At 36.9% G+C, this 19,917-nt stretch overlaps 1 protein-coding gene across 28 annotated transcripts in view; it reads right to left on the bottom strand.

Moving 5' to 3' along the window:
- NOS2 (nitric oxide synthase 2) overlaps positions 1-19,917 on the bottom strand; it is a 91,775-nt gene that overhangs the window by 64,791 nt on the left and 7,067 nt on the right. For 24 of the 28 annotated variants that reach the window (XM_064523026.1, XM_064523031.1, XM_064523035.1 and 21 more), the window contains one exon: positions 8,643-8,715. The exons of the other annotated variants lie outside the window; for them this stretch is intronic. The gene's annotated coding sequence lies outside the window, so the exon portion shown is untranslated. The remainder of the gene's footprint in view (positions 1-8,642; positions 8,716-19,917) is intronic. 28 annotated transcript variants of the gene reach the window in all.

Below are 19,917 nucleotides of genomic sequence, written 5' to 3'. Positions count from 1 at the left end.
TCCCAGTTAGTAATGTTACTTCCCTCCCTGTTCCCTCCTTCATAACCACCTAGATTTAGATTACCAGTCAGAGTAGTAAGATAAGCCACACAGTATTTGGGGAAAAAAATATAAGAGTTAAGAACTGCGTAGCTATTGCTTAAAACAGATAATCAGCTCATGACTACTAAATAACAGCATTATGCAGTGATGCAATATGTATATTAGCTATATTGCATTGCAGCTTTTCAAAACAAAAGGTTATATTCTTTCTTTCCAACTTAATACCATCAGAACTTAAGACCAGAATGCTGGAATAGACTCACTTTCACTTGTCCCAGCATCTTGTAAGGACTTTTCAAGCAAGACAGGGTTTTATCCAACTTCTACAATTAGTCCTAGAAAACTCAAGCAGTCTATTAAATACTCTTTACCAAATACAGAACTTCCAAATACAGAAGTCTGTTATCCAGTCAAACCAGCATCTTCTGTCCCTTTTCTGAAAAGTAAGGCTGAGACAGAAAGAGATCAAATACTTAAGCTTGCACATAACACATCAATAGCAAAACCAAAAACAGATCCTGGGTATCTTGTCAGTCAGGCTAAAGTTTTTATCAGCTTGGACATGATTTCAAGTTTTCAATAGTTATTTTTCCTTTGGATACTTCTGTCATTGAGCCAGAATGATACACAAGAAAAAGACCTAATGGAGCTCTGCAGGACACTTATTTTGGGGGTATGGAGCTTGCTTTTAATTGACCAGTTGCAATACACCAACTATCTTGAATAACTAAGTTATAGCTCTGGCTGAGATGAAACTACAAAAACAGTTTATGTTCTCTTGTCTGTAATTATTAAGTTCAAGCCAAAGCTCTTGAGCTGAGCATCTAGCTCAAAGCTCATGCAATAATAGATTAAAATGAACATTGTGAGCTTTGGCAAAAGTGGAAGTCAGATCTCAGTTTTGGTCCTTGAGATCCATGGGTGCTAAAGTTTGTTTTTACCCTTTGCAAGGCCGAGTTGTTATTATACCATTGCAGAGATCCACTGGAATACACTAAGACACCAGCAGATTCAAATATCCTGTTTTGCTAGACCTAGACTATAGACACACAGAGACAATTGTTGCCTCTTTATCTCTAAATTAAGAGACAAAACATAGCTGAGAAGAAACTGCACTTCAGGAAATGAAGTGGCTTGTGCAAAGTCACTCAATGAGTTAGAGCTAGGAATAGAAGCCATACTTTGATTCTTGAACTAGTCTTATAGAAGGAATTGTGCTATTGCTCATTTACACAGTCATTCATAGTAGTATCCCTAATTCGAAGGAGATAGGACATACCCTGATTCTTTAGAACCTAATTCCTTTCACCGTATCTTAGCAAAGCCAAATTCAATACCCTTTGTATATCAGAAATTTTAATAAAGATTCTATCTGCCTAGATTTTGACTGAATGGTTCTGGGGGTTCAAATACTTCCTTTCTTAAAGTGTTTGGGTGTTGAAGGAGAATGCTACAGGATTCTTTTCCCTTTGCAGCAAGACAGCGCATCATCAACACCTGCTTGAGTGACTGAACATGGCAGGATTGTTCTTCAGACTGGCAAAAGCACTTGATGGAAAGAGAGCTGCCTTAATGTTCATCTATGATTCAGATTTGTTTACATTTTATGAAACCTCAGGAAAAGGGGGATAAAAGCTTCAGTTCAATTGAAGTCATGTTGCTAACCTCCAGTGCTAATTATTAACTAAATTATGCTGAATTAATTTGATGTAATTATTGGGGATGGTGCAAAGACAGCAGCCCAGAGAAAGTTTGAGAGACAGGAAGAACAGAAGTCTTAACAATACAAAATACTCCATAAATAGCATCCTTTTTTGCCAGAATGAGTCAAATACATAAAATGAGTTCATTAAAGTCATCTGGCTTCACTCAACCCTCCAAATTACCCCAGTGCCCAGACATAGCTGTGAAATCCAGCAAGTGAACTAGAATTAAAACATGTACTGAGAGCTATGTCAAATTCATCATGACAAGTGTCTTTCCCCATTCTATCATCTAAACAATACAGATTTAATAACATATTTAAAGAGAGCCACAATGCTTTCCCTTTAACCAAAGATATTAATTAAGAACATGTTATTGTTATAGTGTTGTGTCAGTTGGTGTTTTTTTGATGAACGATCTGGAGAACGCTTATTGAGTCTTTTCAGTTGATCTGCAGTTTTTATCTAGTATTTTCAGACTTATTCAGTTTAAAAAACAAACAGACTCCAATTATAAAACAAGCATCCTTCTTTTTTCCTTCCCCATTTAATATTTCTGTGATTTGCTTTGGAAAAGCACAGAATAACTGAAATCTTATGAAAAACAAACATGGTTTACATGAGGTGTTTTTAATTTTCCTCATGATCTTAAAAAAACAAAAAGGATGTTAAAGTGTTGGAAAGTGATTTAAATTGGAAGACAGGCAGAAAAAAGAATAGGAAATTCTAAGCAAATAAATGCTTTAATTGCCACCAGAATCTCTTTATGACTCTTCTCCTTCCCCCACTCCAGGAGGAAATGTACATAGATTACTAGGATAATTCCCTTTACAGCGTACTCTGCCATGGACAATGGATGTATTTACCAAATAAAAATCAAATAAGACAGAATAACAAATACTGCAGCCAAGCCAAAGACATCAGCCTCTTACTACTTGTGTTAAAAGCTGTTGTGAGCAGTATGTCTCCTTTCCCATTTGTGAGCCTGTCCACCTTGAGCGCACAGCTTACCACGCACCAGCTTCACATACAAAGCCTGTGGCACATATTTCATTGCCATGTTTCTATCAAACTGCATTGGGTGCACGGATTTAGCACAATGGGTGGGCTATTTTGCGGTTGTAAAAAAAAATTTTTAAGATAAGATTTTAGATTACAGCATCAATATATTTAATTTAACAGCTCTGAGGGCCAGTAATTTAGCCATGAACAATTTGGTGTCTTACCCTGTCTAGCTTCAGTTTGAAATAGTGTTTGATTTACATCTGTCATAACCCAATAAATATGAGCTTCCAAACTTCTATTGCATTTCTATTATCATTGGTGACAAGAATAAAAATATTGCCTCTACCATCACCAATTACTTCTGAGAAGAGATTCTAAGTGCTCAACTGTATGAAATAAATAGTATTTTTCTAATTTGATAAGTGGGTGCTGCTAGTAGGCCTACAGATCATATCCACATCAGGAGTTCTGCTGATCTGCAAACACAGTTGATCTTTCAGAACTCATTTTAATTTCTATCAGCCTCCTATCAGACTCATAATTCTAAAGCAAGTTGTATTACAGGTGTAATTTATGCACTGATTTCAATAGATCATTTTCTGCCCAGTTCTGAGAGGGAAAGTCTGTTTTCCATGGGGAAGCTGCTAATATATTTTCTGAAGAACCAAACTGACTTTCTTATATAACATATTTTTAATTATTTGGGAAAAGACTACATTTTAAAGTAAATTTAATGCTCTTTTAATATGATGGATTGAAGTCTCCTATTTTATATGGAGAACTACTGAAAGTTTTCTCTATGCCTATTTATATCTCAGCCTACTTTGTTTTGTTAATGGCTTGCCCAGTTGAGACTGGCTTAATATCACCATCTATTTCCTACTGTGACCAAAAAAATTTTCTGCTTTGTGTCAGTACTGATTCGTGTTGTGCTTCTGCTGTTACTTCAAGAATGAAAGTTTTGTACATGACTGCCAATCCCTTCTGCCACCTATGAGTAAAGCTACATACCAGAAATGACATCACAGAAGTCCAAAAACAATGAAGACTGGCTTCCAGGCTGCTCCGAGCATCGCCAAATTCCAGCTTTGAAATGTATTCTGACTTACCCCCCTCCAACAAAATAAGTCTTGTCTAAGAAATACATTAAGTCAGTAGCTGTCCAAGGCTTATAGATCTTCCTTGCACACTCACATTCTACTGCTCCCTCTAAAACTTATGCTATTGTAGTCACCAGTTAAATCAGCAGGTATTATACACCATTTGTTATGTTAGTACTGTAATGCTATGGCTGATGCACTTTTGTTACAATAACGCCAATGCTAATCGTGATGATTATATAGTTTTGGATTGCAATAATGTCTATGATACCTACTAATGAACAGCTCTCCATTTTATTATGCATTGTTAAAACATAGGACAAAATTCTAGGGAAACTTGGCAAGATGAGCCAGATTCCAATTTAATTCATAGGTGCAAGTTTAGAACCACCCCATTAATTTGAAACACAGAGGTGTAACGAATTGCAATATGCCTGCCTTCTCTAAATCACTTTTTTCCCTTCAGTGCAGTCACTTAAAAACAGTGCCTAGTTCAAGGAAGCCTCATCCTGCAAAATTAAGAGATCACTGAGCGTATTGCTGATCCTCTCAGCAGCCATTCTACTGTGTTTAACAGAAGATGCCTTTTTCACACCTAGATATGAGAACAATTTGCATTAGTGACTTTGCAACTGTGACATTGTCGCTGTGCCATTTCTTTAAGCATACTTAAATGAGAACTCCAATATATTCCAGTTGTCAAAGTTCTTTCTACATTTCTGGCACACACTGAAATGAAAATGCTTTACCATCTTATAGTTTAAAAATCTTTCGCTAAACACCAAATTGTAATGTGTAGTTCTCAAAACTAATCTGACTGCTCTCAAAGAAGTTTGAAAGAGTAATTAATCAAGGTTTTATAGAACTATCTACACCAACAGAAGACATGGTATTTGTTAAGACTAGGTTATACAGGAAAAAGTTTAACTTTTTAAAAATACAGTAGAGACAAGGAGAAGGTAGAGAAATAATTAAAAAGCCTGACCCAAAGCCCCTTGGGAGGAAGAAAAAAGGATATGTATATATTTTTATATAGCTTTATATATACAGTATATGTTGCCATATACCCAACATAAGAATCTGGAATACTGATATTGGATTGGTACTGGAATTTCATTTGGAGGACTTAATTTTTCTGCCTTAGTTTCTCCAAACAAATGCCTAATTATACCACTGTAAAGACAACATTAAACTCACCTGTCCAAATTCCTGTATAGTGTAAACCAACCTACTTCTATTGCCTTCCATTGAACCAAAAAGATTTATTTTTGCTGGCAACCTGAAAAAACTGCGCCTGTGTTTTGTGAGAGCAGAGGAGTTTCTCCAAAGTTACACTAGAGTAACAGAAGAGGTATTCAAAACAATTTGTTATACAGGAACAACACTTGTGCCATACAAGAACCTTGTAAGGGTTAATTCATGTTTTAAAATACTTCCAGTATTACATACATATTATATATTATATATAAGCACTGTATGATATAAGTACTCAAGGCCTTTGACTGGTCTACTAGCATTTAAGACATTATACAAACCATCTGAAAAACCATTTTTCATACCTTTCCATTGTGGTTTAAGTCAATTTTTCTAAGTCTGGTTCACAAATTTTGTGTGTTTTTCCCCAGTTTTCTTTCTATTTCTTTCTGCTTAGTTAGGTAACTTTCTTTCCTCTATCATTTGAATTGGTTACCCCTCCAAAAAAAAAAAAAAAAAAAAAAAAAAAAAATCATCCAGCAAGGTACAACCCCTACAAAATACATTCAAAAACAACAGAACAAACCATCCAGTTTCTGCATATGAAGTTGCCACAGAAAACACTTTGAACTCTGTGCTTTGATTACAGGACTCAGGAAAAAAATCCACTATTAGCAAATTTAGCCATCATGCCAATGATTTAGCTTCAGCCAGTAGGCTGAAAAAAGTGAAAAAGGCTGAGCCATTTTGCATTATATCAGTTTTAACCTTGGAAATTTAATGATGTTTTGAGAAAAAAAACCACTAATGAACAATCCCTACCCTCAAGACAGCGTAACAGATATCTCAGATAACTAGTCAATGAGAATATGGCATTTAGATCAATTCCTGCAAGTGACTGGGTTAAGACAGAGCTGAGTTAGCAGAGACATGTCATTTAAGTTATTTCAGCCAAGATAAGTCAAGTTGGGGAGCAATCAACCAGTTCAGCTTTGAGATCTGAAAGGGCGGGGACATGATCACAAAGGAAAGGGCAGGTAACAAGTCCTGCAACAAGGTGGAGGCAAGCATGTATAATAACTTTAGCCAGCACAGAAGGAACTAGAGGAGCAGTACATGGTCTAATATATTCTAAAACCACTTCACACCAACCTGGCAATATAAAGGGTGTTTGCATAAATGAGAAATTCAGCTTTTCCCCTGACACCAGCCCACGCCTCCATCTAGAACTCCCTCTTCCACACCCTCAGCCCTGCTTTTCATTCTGTCGTCACTGACTTGATTTTCCCTTTCATGGATTTTTGCTTGAAAAAGCATCACTGCCTTGATTGTCTATTTTCAGCCTATATTTAAGAAAACCCTTTGGTTCCATTTGTAGCCACATCCTGTCTCTGCCTCCCCCTCTTTTTGTTCCTAAATATAAGGCTGATGCAATTTGATGTGACATGACAAAATAGCACATTTTCAACAGCAGAAACTTTCTCTCAACAGCAGTAATTAAAGGGAGTAGAAGGGACATTGCTGAAATCTGTTTATTTAGCTGGGGGGGGGGGAGAGAAAACTTAAAGAGGACTTAAAGAGGCATATTAAAGTATGTGAAGAACATGAATCCATGAGTGCCGCCTTTTACATGCTTCCTTATTCCAACAGGAAATGGTAGCTCAAAGCAATTTAATCAATTTAGAAAGATAAAAGGAGATTTCTTCAGACTATATTCTTAACTAGGGTGGTAGAGAAATAGCTTAACATATTTCCTTGAATTATAAATAGTACCAAGACACACTTGTGGTTACACGCGAGAAGACAAGGTCATTGAATCTCAAACTTGAGTTTCAGGCATTCACAAATTGAGCAGAATGGGACTGAGATCTCATTGATTACAGGGAAATTAGATGCTTAAAGATATTTAAAGTTTTGCAATGAGATGCATCATATCAGATATGTACTCACCTTCACCTACAGCACAAGCTTTCGTTAGCTGTCAAAAACAGGATTTCAGAAGTGGTAGACTAGGGCTCTGAATGCAATGACTTCAACAGGATTCATATGGTAGGTTAGAATCAGGCTCCTACAAAACTTACAGAATAATTTGTTGCGACTGACTTCACTGCATGGATCCATGCCATATACTTGAGACAGGACCAGATACCATCAGCTTCCTGCACTGTATTCCATTATGGATGGAATCAGTGGAAGACTAGGGGGACAGGACAGGACACATGGATCTGTATTTATGATGGCAAGTCTTGACATGCACTGAGCATGAAAGTGTTCTAAGTACAGTGTAATGAGGCAGAGTAATACACACACCTCATGTTTCTTCCATATAGTGGAGCCCTCTGAATATGGGCAGTCAATGAAAAAACACTTGATTACAGAGGTAGGGAAGACAGCAAGTTTTTGTAGAATATTGCCACAGGCTTTATAGTAAAAATCCTTAGAATACAGTTTTAGGAGGAACAGCTTTCAGATCTTAGAGCTTATGGACCTCATCCCTGTACAGCCTAATAAATTTAGGAGAGTATCTAGAATATCTGAAAGTCTAGAGCTATTCTTGTTTTTAGAAAGTGACTTTACTCAGTCCATGTGAAGAATTCACATACAGGTATTGATAGATGTACCATAAACCACAAGATTTAACAGACATAACATGCTTTAAAATGAAACTTGTTCTTGAGAATCTTCTTTTGCTTGTTTACTTCAGGCTATTCTTCTAAATCCATCTGTGATAGGCACTACGATTCCACTTAAAACGGGCAGACCACATTCTGCACATTTTCATTGGTGCAAGAATATCAATTGTTTAAAGACACTTAAGAGTGTGGAATATGTCAGTAGCAACACGTGCAACTATTAAATACAGTGTCAGAAAGCGGTGTCCAAAGGATCCTGAAGTACTGCTAAAACAAAATCAGAAACATGCATTCTTCCATTTCCAGACTCCTATCACAGGCTGCCGCCCTGCAGTAACTTACCAGATGCAGGACATGAAATCAGCATACTAGATTGTAAGATATATGTATAGCCCAGCTGCCCCAAAAGCCACACTTCCTAGTTTACAGTATGGAAAGCAGGCAAGTCTGCTCCTGTAAGCAGCCCTAAAACAGTAAAGACATTTTAAGTGTCCTACTATGTTATTACAGCATCCGAAATTCAAGCAACTGTTGTGCTAAATGACAGCATCAGGACCACCATCCTGTGTCATTAAAATAACGGGAGAGATTTTCACCTGCATGTTCTCATTCCTCTGGCTTCTCTGTACAAATTTTGTGGTAAAGACATTGTACTGATACTCAAGTTGTTCTATTCTCAACCAAATACAATACACACAATGCAAGAATATTCCCACCAGAAGCTAAGATTGCTTATCCAGTTGTAATCCTGATTAAAAGTATCTTTCAAAATATTGTTACCTTTGGTATCTTTACAGACCATTCACAGTAAGAGTTCTGATACAGCATTTATCAACAGGGTTCGGGGAATACAAAACACCACTTAGAAATCACACCTGCAGACACATACAGTCATAACAAATCTGCACCCACTTATTTTACTATTTATTTGCCCTTTGAGCAAGGGGGGAGTAGAGAACACTTACAGCCTTCAGAGCAGATGAACTTTAGTTATCTTCACAGATTAGGTCTACTGAGGTCCAACAGTAAGCAAGAGACCTGCAGAGAAGAATCAGTTGTTCATTATCTGTTCCTCCCCAACTTACTACTTAACACACTGTCAATGAAGAAACACAGAGCAGCTCATCTACAGCACATGCCTGTCATGTAAGCTTTCACTTTTGTCTAACTAGTTACTTTAAACACAAATTCATGGTCTTAAGATGACGAGGTTATTGCTTTCAGTAATCTAGTCAGAAAACACTTTAATAAACATACGCTACTAAAATTACAAATAGAGAGTAACTTCAAAGTCTGCAGTGGAACCAAGTCTTCAAACTTTCCTGTTAACTTTCTGCAGATACAAAAATATTATGCTATTTAAAATAGCACAGTTTCTAGCATTTAGAATTTTGTACAAATAATTCCAGTGAAATTACATATTTGTCAGAGCAGAGCATTGCTTTGGAAAAAGCATTTACCACTTCAGGACAATGCAGTAGCTCCTGATGGAAGTCTAAGAAGTATTGGGCCCCGATGATTATTTGGCATTCTGCTCCCCCGCTGTGAAGAGCTGCGCGGGCAGCGGTACTAACTGCTCAGAACATCCCGTATGCTGCTGCAGCAAGGAGCACAGGGAGTAACTTTTGAACAACACCCTATTTGCACTATCAATCTAAGCTTTTAGAAATCAGCTCCCAGAAGGCTGCAGAAAACTAGAAAGGACTTCCTTGAGAATTATTTTAACCGAAAACAAATGATGCACAAAGGTTTTTTTTTTTTAAAAAAAAAAAAAAAAAAAAAAAAAAAAACAGCTCTAGTAGACAAACATCTGAGACAATCTTTTTTTACAGTATTCTTATTTGCACATTTTAACCACATGCCACATGTGAATCATACAGAAAATACAGCAAGGTGCAACTCTAAAGCAACATGTGGCCCTAACAGGAAAAAAATCAGGTCTGTTTTTTCCACCTGCCCATATTATTTGTGTTAGCTTACTCCCAGGTTTTTGATAGGACAAAACATAATGGAAAGGTTTTGACCCACAGCAAAGGACATTTGATCCAATGAAGGAAACTCCCGCTTTACCAAATATTTGGTACCATGTTAACAGAGGACAATGTACTTCACAGAGCAAGTCAAGTGAATCAAGTAGTAATTCTCTGAAGTCAACACTGTTTAGAACTTGATCAGAAGTTTGTTGAAATCAGACTGGATTGCACTATCCAATGATTTCTGGATCATGCCTTATCTCAGATGTGGTACCTCAGAGAAACCTTCAGAAACAACTTGAAGCAAAAGCCTGGGAAGGTGAGAGACATCTGAACTGATCCATTACACCTTCCTTTGAAAGATGTAATTCTTCAAAAAAATTTAAGGCAAAATTCTGAACTACATTTATGAACACATAAATAAGGAAAACTGTAAGTGTAGGTGAAAAATCCTGAATTCAGGTACTAATTATATCAGAATTTGGCCACATTATGGGTGACCACAGCTTGGGATGCTCAGTCTGATTTGACATTTACACACTCCTAATGACCCTCTGAAGGCACACAGTTACACAAAGAAGTTCCTCGATTTAAGCATTCAAAATCGCATTTTAGTTATGCTCATAAGAGCTGCAAATATAAAGTACCTAAGGCCTATATATTCTATTTTGCACGTCATCTCTGAGGCAAAGTCTTTGTCATCCACACAGCTAACACCATCATCCAGATTCTCAGTCTCAGGATGCATTCACTGCCCTTTTCTCTGCACTCAATCTCATCCTACTATTGCTCATCCATGCTGTGAAAAGCTTTCCTAACCTGTTACTTCAACAGTGTCAGCCTTCTCTTTGTATTCCCTTACTGTCTTTCCCTTCCATCACACAAATATAAGCTATTTGACTTCACTTTCAAGTCCCTGATAGCCTATTCTCTCCCTACTTAGCTGACAGGGCTGTGGAATTTTGCCTCTAACCAGCCTATAACACTAACTTCCACCATTTACTTGTAAAGTTTTAATGTATTGATTATCTGTGTCTTGATGCCTCATGAATTAAGAGGAAATTGTTACAATAAAATGAAATTTAAAGAGCCCCCTGATTACAGCACATCAAAAACACCCAGTAAGACTGCATGAAGCTAGGTCTTATCATATCAAGATATACACAGGAAGAATTCCCATAGGGGATACTAGAAGAGCAGATTTAGCCTCAATAACACCCAGTCCTGCATCCACTGAAGGATTCTAGTTTTGGTACAAGAACTGAGCACAGAAAGCTACCTTATCATGTTATTTCCATCCATCATCTGAATTTTCTTTTCTGAATGGCAGAAAAGACTTTCAATATCTATCCTAAATCAGTCCTGTAGAAAACATTTATTATTCAGAATTGTTAATTAACATTTCGTGGATATACCTGCTGCTAGTTACCCCACTAGGACATTTATGATGCCCTTTCAGAAGTACATTGTCCTTTGCTGTTAACATGTGGCTAATATAATAGCCAAAGAGCAATGCAATTAACTCCTCCATGGGCTGAAATTTAAACCAGCAATTACTTCTATAATTCACTTAGCAGAGCATCACTCACCTTTGCTCAGAAAGCTTTCCAAATCTATTCAAAAATGCACCCAATTTAGCTTTGAGAACATGATAAAATAGTATCTGTTGCTGCATTTCATTGTTTAGTGATAGATATTGCCTAAGATTTAATTTGAATTTGTACTTTGGGAGTAGGAAAGGGCCTTTGAAAAGAACAGTTAATTCGTGTCAAGCTTAAGGTTCCTTTACATTGTATAAAGCAGTACCAGTGTAAATCTGAGTTACATTCTTAACATGTTTACTAGCTGGTGTAAATCAGTTAAAGCCAATAATCTACAGCTTGCTGTGCTATTTATACCAGCTAAGAGCCCAGTGTCTTCTCTTGATCTCAGAATACAAAGCTTATCTGTACCCAAATCACCAAATCTTATTTTAAGTCATTGATAATATTTCTGCATAGTCAACCAATTTAAACTGCTACGGCCTGGAACAACTCCTGTATGACACTATTTACTTTAGAATACAAGTCTTCTCTCCCCACATCAAGCTCTTGAGTACCTCAGGACTGTTCGAGAAAATACGGGCTTGCCTTCCATTTGTAACAGCATACTTCCAAGCAAGCTGGAGCACACTCATGCCTATTTAGAGGTGAACAAAGTCTTTTAATATTGCTGCTCAGTTTCTTATTTATCATTCCATTTTGAACACCCTTGCCATAGCCCAAAGGGATAGAAAAATACTATGAGTGTATGTATTTAAGCTTTCCCATAAAAAGTGATTAAAGTGTAATTTGTCATGCTTAAGGTAGAAGTCTGCTGTTTTTAACACTAAAAATTAAGTACCAAAAAGTTTAAAATGAAGCAACAGGTAGGAAAAGTGATCAGGATTACATTCAACTCCCCTACTACAGCACAAAAACATAAAATTCTGATCCAAAGTCCAATGAAATGAATGTGAGAAAAAAACAGCATATGCAGGAACTCAGTTCAGAGATCTGCAACTAAATGGGATACCTTAGTCTTGATAATTTTGGTTTCCTTGGAAAATGCAACTCTTAAACTCCAAATAGTAAAAATGAGATCATTCTTTATGAATATTTTATTTTGCAATGTTTGTTTTCATGCAAGTTTGTATGGGTGGTTGGATGAGAATTGAAGAAGCCATATATAGTTTTTAAATGATTTGCCAATGTTGTTAATTAGCTGAATAATAAATCCCATTAACTTGCAACACACCACTGTCTTATATCGCCGTTTTATTTCTCATTATGGTTAGAACAGGGCTAGACACAGAATCAACTGACATCCACATTTTTCTTTCACAGGGCCCACCAGTCAGTTTGAGAAACATTTTCATAGTAATCTGACAAAAATGCTTCCTCACTTGATTGCAGTGAAAGAGTTAATTTCCGTGACCCAAATATGGAGACCCATTTTAAACTTGCTGAAAATTGCTTTTTAATCCTAGCTCTCGAGGATTTCCTTTGAAACCATCTGCTGTGCACACTGAGTACTCTTTGCCTGTATATATGCAGGATTACTATAATATGGATTCTTTTGTGTAACTTAATACTTTTTAGCATATTAAAAAATATTAGTTGAATACTTTTTATGATTTCAGCCACATACCAGAAAATGACCATAAAAGTCAAAGCCAGTATGTTCATGGCAAAAGCAGACATCCATATTTATCTTATGTACCGTAGTGTTTACATTGAAATAGAAATTCTAATATATTTAGTCTGATATAAGTGTTTGCTTAAATCTTATGAGTCATTTAAGTAATGTAACTTATGCACATGCTTAAAACTAAGCTCAAGCATTTTCCTGGATAGGAATAGATTTAAGCATGTGCTTTCCCAAATGGGGTATAGCTTGGATACCAATTCATTTTTTACTGATGAATTAACATGCATGGTAAGCAAAGACTGGAAAAGACTTCCAAATATTCTTCTCAAATCTATTGTTCATCCTTTCTATTTATTTGCTATGAACTTCTATAGAGTCGGATTTTTCTAGTACAAACATGAGGGCAAGTAACATTTAAAGTCATATTCATAAGTAAACTGAATTTTAAAATTGGCACATGCAACTAAGTACTTTAGCAATCATCCAAACAGAAAACAAAGCAAAATATTGCTTATCAGAATATTCACAGCCAGCATGATTGAAATAGCAAACATCCAGCAAGACACATTTACAGTCAATTATATTGATCCATAAAGTCAAAAAACAAAATCAACACAAGTAGTGAACACTTTCAACATGGAATACATTTTAAAAAAGTGCTTTGCCTACAAACATTCTGAAAAGAGGAAGAGCAGAAAATTACTTCCTTAGTTTTAAACACATAAGGTGGTACCAGCATTTCAGAAGAAAGACAAACCAAAACCTGTGAACTTCTTAAGTTGCACAAAAGCACACTTCAGAGGAACACAGTAGTGCATGGACTTAGTGCTAGCAACCCTCAGTGAAATCTCATTCACATTGCTCCATTTCATAACCGGCCAACTAACATATAGTAAGGTTAACAGCAATACAAAATCCCTCACCAAAATATTCCCTTCTTAACTGAAGGAAGAATTCCATATCCCTTGCTGAGTTCTTCCAGCAAAGGAACAATCAGTGTTAGAAATGATTGATATACAGCAGAGATCTACACATGCAGATGTTGGAAGAATGTGGAGAGAAAAAAACCCAAGCAAATCATTTTGTTTCAGCAATAACAGATGTTAAAGCATCATCCTGCAGACATGTTACTTTTAATACAAAACGGCTTATGAAGTGACTGAGGGGGCGGGGACAGAATCAATGCTCAATTACCCAGTTATTTCAGCATTTCCATTTTAATAAGGTTCCTGTATCATTTTGTACTTATAATTTTCCTTCTCTAATGATCACATGAAATTAGTTTTGTCTTAAGCATTGGTAAAAAGAATCAGCTGTCTAAAAAATTGTCCAAAAAAATTCTAAAACTGCTGCTAGCAGGTTCTTAAGAATCATATGTCATGCTGCCATTTACTTCTGTATAAAACCAGATTTATTCACAAGATCTTACAGCCCCGCTTGGGATTAGACTAGCATAACTGAGAACAGATTCAAGCCCTATTACATCTGCTCAGATGGCCAATGGCTAGTAAAAGGCTATAACAGTGCTATGGCACATGCAGCTATATCAGTGCTGAAGAAGTGGGGCAGCGAAGCATAAATAGATTAAATCAGCTTTTCTTTGGCTAAGGTGTGGACTAACTGAAGCCTGGTCCACACTCCAGCTGAGGAGTAGCTTTCTAGATTGCACATGCAGTTCACATTACAATACAATACTACAGCTTCTTTTCACTTTCTTAAACCTGGTCAACAACATTAAGGAGCTAGAGAGACACCAGGGATGCAAGTGGTGCCAGTGCTGTGGCTGCAATGGAAAATGCAGCTGATGCCAGTTTAGCTTTCACCCCTTTCCCCCAGCAAATCTGTCTCCATATACAGCACAAAAAACAAACCACAAATACACACATGCACAAATTCTGCAGTGTTTCACTGCAACAATGTGCCAGACATGGCAGTGGAAGTTCAGTGCGAGAGGGCTCAGCAGGCACTCAGTGGGCAGAACCGTCATTGATAGCTATCCACAGTCCCTACTGCTACAGAACAGAAAGTGTCCAGCTTCTTATCAGAAGTAATTCTGCTTCTCAGCTTACATGAGGCAGATGTGAAAAAATGACACTGTATAGGTCCTCTCAAGGATCTGCTGAGCAGCACAGCACCACAGAGCAAAAATAAAGCTTGTCCAATATTGAGACAAGAGCTGTCTACTCTTGATCAAATACACTGGTATACACAGCTGCAACAGTGGCTTCTGAATTGTGGCTGTCATCTCAGATGCAGTTTCTCTTAAGATCGCACCCTCTTTTCAATGCCATAGGCTGCTACTATGCCAACCAGTCTTATTTACAGAACATTTACATTCCACTTTCCTTTAGGCTGAATTACATTGAATATCATTAAGACCATAGGGGGAAATAAAACTTACTGACAAGCTACAGGATGCCTGGAATTTTAACACTGCTACATTTAAGACACAGTGCCATCATAGTGGCTTCAGACAGATAGGTTGATGACCATAAAAAGACAAATTTATGCACCAGCTACAAACCAGCTATTGTAATTTGAGTCCCCCTTATCTTTTGGATGACATACTATTCTCTTTGGTGTAAGCATTTTGAGGAAAGCTTGATTAGCTGTGCATAACATGGTCCCTCATTAGTACTTTGAGGAATCTGTAAGCAAAGACAATTAGCACCCCAAAAGGAGCTGTTCAAAGCTCCCACGCAGTTCTTCATGCTCATGCACACATCTGCAAGTTTTCAATAGCTGCCATGTAAAAGGCTTATTTAAAACAAAAAAATTCCCCCAAAATTCTCTCCCCACCCTCAATGCAGTCCTGGGTGTTTACAAAAAAAGCACTCCCCCCAACTGACTTGTTCACCAATACCATGAAAATGAGTGATGCATCACTAATTGACAGACGTCTCTAGAGGGGGTGTATCACTGCTGGTTAGATTGGACAGCAGAAAAGCTTTAGTTCTTCTAGTAGGCAAGGAATTCATCTGGTAGAGGAAACCCTCCAAAGGGCACTATCAAGTCAAAAAGCACAGTTTGGGAAAGTGTTAATAGTCTGAAGATGATAGAAACATTAGACTTTCTCAATTAATACTTTTATTTTTAAATCTACTCCTTTTACTTTTCAATTCCCCTTCCACTGAGTCCAAGAAAAATAAGAGTATTAAATATTCACAGAGCTTTGGAACGTTATTCATGTTTCTGGAAAGATTTTGCATTGGGTTCCCCCCCCCCCCGCAATTAATTTTATTGCCCATCCTTATATACATTACTCAATTTATTAAGTGAAATAGGTACTCTATTCATTACAGCCATCTCTGCCAAGCAAAATAGAGAAACTGCAAAAACACAATGCTTACAACACTAATAGTTAACATATAGTGTTACTGTGAGACTTGTGGGTTTTGCTCCCACATGCACATAATGGAATATTAATTTTCTGTAATCAAAACATCCGCTTTCCAATACAGGTTTATGTGAATTGACAGCACAACTAATGAATTCTCAAAGTGTACCTCACATGGAGAATTTTTTTCATCTGCATGGTATGTTTAAAATTAAAGTTTTTTGGACTTCAGGAAAGAGAGCACTACAATATATTCTGAGAAAAGGTAACAAATGTTTTAGCTAACATAGCTCATGCTGTACCTGCTACTGTGTTCTCCTAGTAGTCCTGAATATTGACAAGGACTCTGAGACCATCAGGAAATCACACCCCTCAAGCTATCTCATCATTTGGATGGAAAAGTAGTAGCAACTGCTCTTAAATTAAGAAAATTCTCCATGTACAACATAGTGATCATTGTCTGTCTAACAAAAGACAAAACAGACCTTCCAGGCACCTGAAACACTAACTCCCAGGCCACATGTAAATGAAGATTTCCTAACCATTCAATCTTTTCTTAGCAAGTAAGTTTGAATCAAGAGTGCAAACAGGTTACATGACATGTAAAATCAGATGCCAAATTAAGTAGGAGACTGTTTGCAATGTGCTTACTCAACACAGAGCTGAGAGGTGTTAAGTATGTGATTAGTGTCAGATTCGTCCTCACTGATAAGCCTCTTGATCTTCAACTCTATCCCTGACATTAGACTCAGTGCGCTTAAGAACACATAACCAAATAATGGTTTTACACAATGCAATATATACTAGGTATTATCTTGACACTAGACATATGCTGCAGAAAACAAGGGAGTCCACAGCATCTAGCAGCAAGAGCAGTCCAATGAACTTATCCAAATTGTAACAGACAGCACAGGGCTATAGTCCCATAGGCTTTACTAAGACACATTAATCAGTTTCCTTGAGAGTTTTGCCCATGCATCACAGTATTTTACATTATCATAATTTCTATGCACAGAGGCCAAGGGTGCCCAGATGCTGAGCTGGGGTAAGTTAGAATAGCTCTAGCTAAAAATAATACCCAGCCAGAGATGGCAAGTATAGTCTTTACTCCAAAAACAGTAGATCACGAAGCGTGGCCACTAAGTGTGCTATATGTTTAAATAACAAGCACATGTTGATGCAACTGTTATATTTTAACTATAACATCAGGTATAAAAATGAAAACCAAAGAACTTTTTCATGGAGACATTTTTTCCATTAACAGTATTGTGAAAAACAAAAATAAAAAACTTTTGGCTGTACAGTTATTATTGATTACTGACAATTAGCTACTTGAAGTTCCACTGAATGTCTCTACATATAAAGTTTTCTGCAGTAAAGATGAGCTTGAGGAATCAAAATATAGGTAAAGTTATTGCAAAACAACCAGCATCAGTTATTAACTCTGGCACATGATTCACCTGCTCTGACAAAAACCCAACAGGCTCAGACAAGCAGCACTAGTATGAACATCCAGTGAACAGATTCACAGAAGTTAGATAAAGCACATGGAAAATGCAAAGCATTTAATGGTCAGCTGAAAAGTGCTGTGAGTTCTAAAGACGGTGTTGGGTCAAGATGCCCACAGTCCAAGATGATTCAAATAGATTCCACATGCAAGGACTCTACGTACTTCAAAAATATTCTAAAGCATTTCACAAATAAACAGAATAAAGGAACTACTGATACTGCAAGACTGTACTTGTACTGTTGTATCACCCATGTAATAGCACCATGAACTGAAGTACATTTTCCCAAAGGAACACTTACGCTACATTCTGCCCTTTACATTGATACAGTGCAATATCAAGCAGGAGACAGACAATTAGCCTTTCACAACAAGTTTTACTACATGCCCCTGATCTTTGCAGCATGCAGGCCATAATAATACAGCCCACAGACACTTCTAAGAATGCTGACTGCTAAGTCACTGTGTTGGTGTGAGATAACGGGGGTTTCAGCAGAGTGTTCTTACAAGTCTGGGCATCTACCATAATTCAGATGATCCTAGCCTCTTTAATGGTATATCTTATCATTTTTACCTGATAAGCCTTGCTACGTGCCCCTAATGGTTACATTAAAATATGCAAGCACAGTGCCTTACTATTACCTCAAGAAAAATTTAATTACTACAAATGATACATCTGTATATATGTAAAGTAGTAGTTGGTTTGAATGTTTTCTTCTACCTCTTCCTGAAACAAGCTATATTTGTTGAATCTACCTGAAGGCTGTCCTTGTTATCAGTCAAATGTACTTCAGGAAGAAGACGACACATGAAGACTCCAAAGCTGCTATTCTACACACTGTACTCAAGGTTATGTGGCAGTAACACAAAAACACCTTTTACCAAGCCTAATGTAGAAGACGCACTCAATTCTGATCTTATCTATCCCTGCATAAATACAAAGCAACTCCATTTAGATGAAGGGTGACAAAGAATCTTGGTTCCTACCTTGAGTCCACTCACATTAATAAGAACACTACTCCGTTAAAGAAAGGTTAGAATAGTAAAGATTAGAATAGTAAAGATTAAAACAGCAATAGATTTGCTTACAATTAATCCCACTGACCTTAGTCAGTTCCTGTACTGTAAATAGAGATACTTTTGCATAAGTATTTGCAAACTGTTCTCTGTCACCTTTTTGGTTTTCAAAGAGAAGAGGCTTCTTGGGAAGAAAAAGTCTTAAAATTTAGAATGTTTGAGATGTCTAAGGAAGAATGTACTACTACACATTTCCCCTCGCACATGCTACCATGATGTGGTACAGATGAAACTGACAGAACTGATTAATGTTACTGTATTGCTGTTTGGAAATAAAATGAAGCAAGCAACTTTTTTTAAATAAAAAAGTAGTCTTGATCTTTAAACTATTTCTGTTTTAACACAGTTGAAGAACCTTGCTCCTGAAAGAGTCCAAAAACTAAAGAACCCATGGAGGTCAGTTTGAAAGAAGCCATGGCAACTTACATGAACTGAGGATTTGGCTTAATAAAGTCCCTTTCAAATTAACATTAGAGACCAAAGTCTACTGCCAGAAATACCAGATTTCAGTCTGGAGTAAGTATGAAATTATTCCCATTTGTAATATCTAACATGCACAGGCTCCAAGTCACATTAGCTACAACATAACTTAAGCTTCTTGCATAGAAGATATCTGGCATTACACAATCCTAGTTCACTGCAGTCCAATTCTGAAGACAATGTCCGAGTGAAATGTTGTCCTGAAACAGGTGATAAGTTTCCTATTACTCTGAGGTCTTGATCCTGTATGCATTCATATCTTGACTATGTATGACAGAAGAAATATAGTAAGATTGGCAAGAAGATGGGGAATGATCGCTACTCTGTAGCTCAGTGAAAAATGGCCTATTTAAGCTGCATTCTCAAAATTGCCCTGCTATAAGGGATAGGTACAGCTCTTGCACAGATCTCAATTTAAAAGTTACTGTTTGTTTTTAACTGTTTCCCTTACGCACTGTTCTTTTTTGATACTGAATGCAAATGATCTATTATACAACTCAAAGAGCTAACACTGCAAGGGTGAAGGGTTTGAGCTATTCTAGACAAGATCAGTCATTACACAAAAGCACTAAGAAGTTATCTAAACTTGAAATAAAAAAAATCATAACAGGCTGGATTTTGTGTTACCATTTTACAGCTACAGCAAACAAAACAGAATTTAATAGCCTAGAAGTTTAATCACCTACCCAGTATTTCAC

The sequence above is a fragment of the Dromaius novaehollandiae genome, chromosome 19, assembly GCF_036370855.1.
Source record: "Dromaius novaehollandiae isolate bDroNov1 chromosome 19, bDroNov1.hap1, whole genome shotgun sequence".
NCBI lineage: Eukaryota > Metazoa > Chordata > Aves > Casuariiformes > Dromaiidae > Dromaius > Dromaius novaehollandiae.
The sequence above is the reverse complement of the archived record's forward strand: the minus strand, read 5'-3'. Positions and strand labels throughout refer to the sequence as shown.